Below are 5,048 nucleotides of genomic sequence, written 5' to 3' on the forward strand. Positions count from 1 at the left end.
AGTTGGGACGTTTGGTAAACCGTGAATAAAATCAAAATGCTATCATTTTCAAAACATTCAATCTATTCATTAGATGGAGAATAGTGAAAAGACAACATATTAAGTGTTAAAACCGAGAAAAAATATTGTTTTGGGGGACATATGTACTCATTTCTAATTTGATAAATCCAACACGTCTCAAAAGAGTTGGGACGGGGGCAATAAAAGGCAGAAAATGTCGAGGAAGACTAAAAGCAAAAATAAACACAACACTTAACAGTTAAATACATTAACCGATGAGTTGATTTTATATAAAAAACAGTGTGAATTCCTATCTTGGACATGATTTCACCAGCTTAAATGGTGGGTGTATTCATTGTCATGTTTTGCAATGTTTTCGTTTCTGTAGTGCTTACAGTGTGACAGGTCTTGACCAAAAGTCCACCATTTTATCACCTGCTGGTCCTTATGATGGAGCCAAACTGTTAAAACTTAGTAGAGAATGCAATTTGACCTTACTATGTGGCAGTAATCGAAGATCTCCCTTCAAAATATAATGCATGAGTGGCTTTTCATGCTGTTTAAAATCCATTTATACCATTCAGCACTGTATTTAACTCTACAGATGAGTGAGAACATCTTAACCAATGCACTACTGCACCCGCATGCCATCATGGAGGCTGATTTTTGAAGTTAGCACTAACACAAGTTGGATGGTCCATTTTCACTGTAGCACAGGATGTGCAATGCTCTATTATTGTCAAAAAGAATGGACGTCTACAACTTCTGCTGACTTCTGTAAGCAAAGGACAGTTTCCCATGTCTTCTGGGTTTATTTCAAGTGAGCTCAGGTGCTTAGGAGAATGTTACACCCCTGTATCATTTGCACGCATTAAGCATTCTTAATATGGTCAATTTTCAATAGCTCTAGCACTCAAGGAATTAGAGTGAGACTACAGCCAATATATATTTCATGATGTCATGAACCTATACAATGATTTTAGTAACAAAAATATGTCTTATATACCCTCAATCGTGGTAAATCAAAGGGAATTCAAAAATGTATGTAATAACTATGGTAATTATTCCCTTTGCATCTTTAATTCTGAGTGACTCAGCCTTTCTGTGATGATCTTATACCTGGACACCTATATTGTCCGTCAGTACTATTCATTTTGAAATGTTCTTCTTTGTTGTTTTATCTTATGTGGATGTTTACTAAATTTCACTGATCCCCGTCCCAACTTATTTGAGACGTGTTGGATTTATCAAATTAGAAATGAGTACATATGTCCCCCAAAACAATATTTTTTCTTGGTTTTAACACTTAATATGTTGTCTTTTCACTATTCTCCATCTAATGAATAGATTGAATATTTTTATAATTATAGCATTTTTATTTTATTCACTGTGTACCAAACGTCCCAACTTCACCGGAGTTGGGGTTTGTATAATGTACTGTATTGTGTGTGTGTGTGTGTGTGTGTGTGTGTGTGTGTGTGTGTGTGTGTGTGTGTGTGTGTGTGTGTGTGTGTGTGTGTGTGTGTGTGTGTGTGTGTGTGTGTGTGTGTGTGTGTGTGTGTGTTCAATACTATGACATGCAAGCACATTTCAAAACGAAAAACACTGTTCATACCTGATAAGGTTACATCCACCCACCCACACACACACACATATCGAAGTGTAAGTGAGTGTATGTACCCGTTGATTGCATAACACCTAGAAAATACACTGTGTGTGTGTGTGTGTGTGTGTGTGTGTGTGTGTGTGTGTGTGTGTGTGTGTGTGTGTGTGTGTGTGTGTGTGTGTGTGTGTGTGTGTGTGTGTGTGTGTGTGTAAGAGAGTAGAGTGCCTCTTTGCCTGTCTGTCATCACGTGCTCCTCTCTCTGCCACAGCGCTGGATGAATGAATGGGCCCCCGAGCTCCTGTCAGCCACACCGTCCTCTTGTCCTTCACCTCCCTCTCCTTTTCCCCCTCTCTCCCTCTCACTTCATCCATCCATATCTCTCTCTCGCTCTCTCGCTCCCTCCTCTCGTCCCTCTCTCCCTCTCTCTTCACCTCCTCCCCTCCTCTCATGTCTCTCCCTCCCTCTTCACAACCGTCACCTCTTTTCTCCCTTCTCTGCCTCTCTCTCCACCTCCACTCTCATCCTCCACTCCCATCCCTCTCTCTCTCTCTCTCTCTCCACCTCCACTCTCACCTCTCTCTGTGTCTCTCTCTCTCTCTCTGTTTCTCTCCACCTCCACTCTCACCCTCTCTCTCTCTCCCTCCCTCTCTGTTTCTCTCTACCTCCACTCTCACCCCTCTCTCTCTCTCTCTCTTTCTCTCGCTCTCTCTTTCTCTCGCTCTGTCCACCTCCCCTCTCATCCCTCTGTCTCCCATCTCATCCCTCTCTCTCCCCTGAGGCCAGCACAGCAGCTACCTGTCAACTGGAATAGTCCCCCAGGGAAGCGGTGTGTGCGCGTGTGCGCGTGTGTGTGTGTGTGTGTGTGTGTGTGGACAGAGAAAAGAGCAATGAAAGATGGACAGTGAAATGGAAAACATGAGGTCACCCATCCAGGAGTGGAGTGTGTGTGTGTGTGTGTGTGTGTGTGTGTGTGTGTGTGTGTGTGTGTGTGTGTGTGTGTGCACGTACCTATAACAAGCAAGTTTTAAATGAAAAACAGGAATGGTGGAAAGGGAAGGGTAGAAATAAAGGCAGATGGAGAGATAAAAACATGTGGATGAGAGTTAGAAGTGGAGTGATAGAAAGATGATTGGAGAGAGAGAGAGAGAGAGAGAGAGAGAGAGAGAGAGAGAGAGAGAGAGAGAAACGCGAGTGGAGAGGTGGAGAGATGGCAGGAGCTGTGGGAGTAAGACCAACAGGCAGCAGCAGCAGCTCGGCTCTATTTCAGGCAGAGAGTAGGCAACACTTTGGCAAGTGTCAACCCATCCAGGAGTGGACTGTACCCTGTGTGTGCGTGTGTGTGTGTGTGTGTACCCTGTGTGTGCGTGTGTGTGTGTGTGCGTGTGTGTGTGTGTGTGTTCTAGGGCTGCACAATTAATCGAAAATCGCGATAAAATTGTGAAATCGAAGTTGTGATTTTAATCGTGATTTAATCGTGGCAATAGTGACCTACCTTTGAGAGTGTCCTTGAAGCCAGAATATAGTGACAGGCTGGTATTTCTGGCCAGAAATCTGTCAACCTAAGTTTCATGCTAGTGCCTTTACATAATTATTACAATTCATTTTATTTTGCTAATCCTGTATAGAATTAATTCTTGGTTATATTTCATCTTGTCATAATGTTCAAAAAAATCTGCAAAAAAATCAATAATCGTGATTACAATGTTGACCAAAATAATCGTGATAATGATTTTTTCCATAATCGTGCAGCCCTAGTGTGTTCTATTTCAGACAGAGAGTAGGCAACACTTTGGAGAGTATTGCATCCTCGTTAGCCCGTTAATGCTGGATGCTGCGTATAGTACACTGCATTGGCCTAGGTGCCTGGAGCGACAGACACAGCATTCAGGATCAGAGATTTGCGATTTTTTTTATTAGAAATGTGAGAGTCCTAGCTTTTACACTCATTTCATGTTTTTATGTCCTTCAGAGGCTGAGATATTTTTTAAAGGGCTGAGGGCACTTATTCCAGAAAAAAAGGGCTTAGGCATTCAGCAGGTGTTTGTCCTAGTAAATAAATAGACAATAAATAGTGTACTGTATCTGTATCTTCAAGTATGGGGGCAGGAGGAAGGCAGAGGAAGAGACATGGCAGAAAGACAGCTATACTCATGAACGGCCATCCGGGTACTTTGCTCTTAAATTTGCGTTACGCCCCTTTATGGGTGAAAACAAACCAAATGTCTCATTGACTTACATGCTACATTGGCTAGCCTAAATTAACACATTCCATGCTTCAGCCACGGCTGTTTGGCTATATTATTTGAACAGACGGCAACACAACACGTTTTCGGCATGTTGCGCGTGAACAACGCTAGTCTACAGGTCCGTATCTTTCGTTTATTAAACCCCAACATCACCAATTGACTTACATGGGTTGTTTTCCCCCACAAATGGGCGTAACGCACATGGAAAACGTCTTGCCGCTCTTGAGTACTACAGTTGGAATAGGAGAGGGAGGGAGGTACAGGGATACAGTCCAGGAGAAGTGAAGGAGTGAGGAGGAAGGAAGGAAGGAAGGAGGGGGTGATGCTCTCCTCTCCAAGGACTGAGAGAGAGAGAGAGAGAGAGAGAGAGAGAGAGAGAGAGAGAGAGAGAGAGAGAGAGAGAGAGAGAGAGAGAGAGAGAGAGAGAGAGAGAGAGAGAGAGAGAGAGAGAGAGAGAGAGATGGGGTGAAAGAGAGCAAGAAGAAGAGGAGAGTATACTGTGACCTCCCTGCTTCAATGGTGCCAGACAGGCACGGGGGAGAGAGAGAAAGAGAGAGAGAACGAAAGAGAGGGAGAGATCGAGAGAACGACAGAGCGAGAGATCAAGAGAGACAGAGAGACATAGAGACATAGAGACAGAGAGACAGAGAGAGAGAGAGAGAGAGAGAGAGAGAGAGAGAGAGAGAGAGAGAGAGAGAGAGAGAGAGAGAGAGAGAGAGAGAGAGAGAGAGAGAGAGAGAGAGAGAGAGACTCCCTGCTGTACTGGTGCCAGACAGCTCAGTGGTCCTCCCTCTTGTCCGGTACCAGATGGCCCCAGACTACCAGCATAGCAGCGCCAGTGCTCATCCTCACTACCTAATATTTAGTCTTATGTGCCGTAATGTTGCTCTGCAAAGGCAAAGTGCAGTAACTACGCCAACATGGAAACTGAGAATACCGGTAGGCCTTACAGGTAGCCCTTATTGACAATGGCATTAGGCTGGATGTTGCAGTTAACTTACTGCCAATTTGCCATAGCAATGTACTAATGTAGATGTTTTCCCCCAAATTCAAAATGGAATCACAGACTCCAAAGTGAACACAGTCCCAATAGATGAACACAGTCCACAGTCCTCAGTGAGGTCAACCAATCACAGCTCAGGCTATGGTGATGTCAGCCAATCGCAGCTGAGTCTGCTGCCGGGGGCGTGTATGGC

The sequence above is a fragment of the Engraulis encrasicolus genome, chromosome 6 (assembly GCF_034702125.1).
Source record: "Engraulis encrasicolus isolate BLACKSEA-1 chromosome 6, IST_EnEncr_1.0, whole genome shotgun sequence".
Lineage (NCBI taxonomy): Eukaryota > Metazoa > Chordata > Actinopteri > Clupeiformes > Engraulidae > Engraulis > Engraulis encrasicolus.